The sequence below is a fragment of the Lissotriton vulgaris genome, chromosome 10 (assembly GCF_964263255.1).
Source record: "Lissotriton vulgaris chromosome 10, aLisVul1.2, whole genome shotgun sequence".
In the NCBI taxonomy this organism is placed as follows: Eukaryota; Metazoa; Chordata; class Amphibia; order Caudata; family Salamandridae; genus Lissotriton; species Lissotriton vulgaris.
The window spans coordinates 646773307-646775270 of record NC_141698.1 but is presented as its reverse complement, the minus strand read 5'-3'; the positions used below and the strand labels follow the sequence as shown (position 1 = coordinate 646775270).

The 1964-nt window shown below is 46.9% G+C and overlaps 1 pseudogene; it reads left to right on the top strand.

Annotated features, from left to right (window-relative positions):
* Positions 1 to 723: 723 nt before the first annotated feature.
* Positions 724 to 1644, top strand: LOC147688629 (uncharacterized; annotated as a pseudogene).
* The last annotated feature ends 320 nt before the right edge of the window (positions 1645 to 1964 follow it).

The window sequence follows — 1964 nt, the reverse complement described above, 5'->3', positions numbered from 1 at the left end:
TTCTACCTTTTAAAGCATGGTCAAATGTAAAATTCGTTTTTGGATCATAAAGTATAGTTCTTTGTAATTGTACAAAAATATTTCACTATTCAAGCGCTACTGAACCAGGCTGAAGTATGTTTTTTATTTCCACAGGCTGTGGGGTCAGCTGACTGTGTATCAGCACTTTAAGAATGATGGGTTTATAACCGACCATGTCATGTGATCAAGGGGCGGAGGTCCCGAAACGCGTCATGGCGGCGTATTCTGTGCACAAAGGATGGAATAAAATATAAATGCTTGCAAAATATCCGTGAGGGTCCGGTTTCGTTATTTTCCCTTGAGTTTTGCTTAGGGGACTTTACGGAGTTCGTGGCACGTTACTACACCGACAGCTTCTGGGTGTATACCGGACCCCTTCAGTGAACAGGGCGAGAGCGGAAGGAAGCAGTTTGCGGGTTCTCCTGCAAAGTTCAGCGGCTCTGGTAAGAGCAACCGCGGCAGCCCCCGACAAGCGAAAATCTCCTAGAGCAGCGGCTGCACTGGAAGGCGAGGCAGTTCCCACGGCTGTGGTAGAACCGGCGCCACGGTAAGCAGCGGATAGCTCGGTGAGGAGCCGCGAGAAATTTGATTCGGGACTGAAGGAGGAAGCAGCACAGTGTGAGGGGTTACTTGAAGCCTTGTCGCACACAGCTGAGTGCAATAATTCATCCGTGAAGAACAAAGAATATACGTGCATAGATCATGGCCGCGGCAGATGTGGTCAGAAGCCGTGAGGAGGCGGCTATTGAAATGTTTGACGATGCCCCTATTGCCAACAATAACCCCATGGCGTAGGCGAGGCCATCAAGCATGGGGAGCAACGTGATGAAAGAACTGTTTAAGAAATCGGAAAAAGCCATGCGTACGGAACAGGCGAAATGGTGGGAAAGGAAATCACTGTCCCGCTATTTAGAGGTCGAACGCGTTCCCCGGGGCTTAAGGATTATGCTAGCCCCTAGCTTTAAAAACCCGGATCCGGAGATGTTAAACGAATGGGCAAGATGCAATTTGGACTCTTCGAGCAGACTTTTAAGAATTCTGGTCAAGTATGCGGAGAGTGATGGAGTGAAACTGGGGGCAACAATAAGTGACCTAAATGAACAAATCAAGAAGCTAAACGATGCGGAACAGGAAAAACGACTGCGTGAATTAATGACACAACGACTCACCAAAGAAGAGGAGGTAATCAAAAGAAGAAAGACCTTCAAATTTCAGAGGGACAAATTAGATTACCAAAACGGTCGCATTTTTACCTTTTCAAAGAAGTATGACCAACCAAAGGGAACGACCGGACCTCGCTCAACAGGAACAGGGCAAAGTAGCAATAGGGGCATCAGCCCTTCTACTTCGGATTCGAACTTAAGCTCCATTCCAGGAAGTGAGTCGGAAAATGATCAACGCAATACTGAAGAGGCGGAGGGTTTTACCAAGCGGTCGTTGGGAGAGGAAGTGGAGTGCCTACGCAACGACCGCAGGTAGACTCTAAGATCACACACCGCTGGCACGAAAACAGGTGGAAACGCAACCTCAAACGCAAGTGGCGGAGGAGGAGTCGGGCAACAAACCGTCACAGCGAAACCACCAGTGAATGGCCGGGGACGCAAACGCTGGAACCGCAAATGAACGAACAAGTAAGTGACCAACTCTCTGTGATTAATCTTTCAGATGTTCATTTAACTGATAACGAGATTAAAACTTTATCATTGGATTTGACTTATTGTCCCCCATGTACATTTAATTATGCGCAAACAAGAATGGATTTTTTTAAATACATATGCAAATTGAAACTGAAAAAGCTATTCTTGCAGAGTAAATTGAAAACGCGCATACCATTGCAGGACAACAACAGAACTGATCTGGATTCGGGTCCGTGCCTGGCAGGAGAGGTCGATCTCTATGTGGACTTGGTTGATTTGAATAGAGAAGGGGGAACTTTGGTTGAT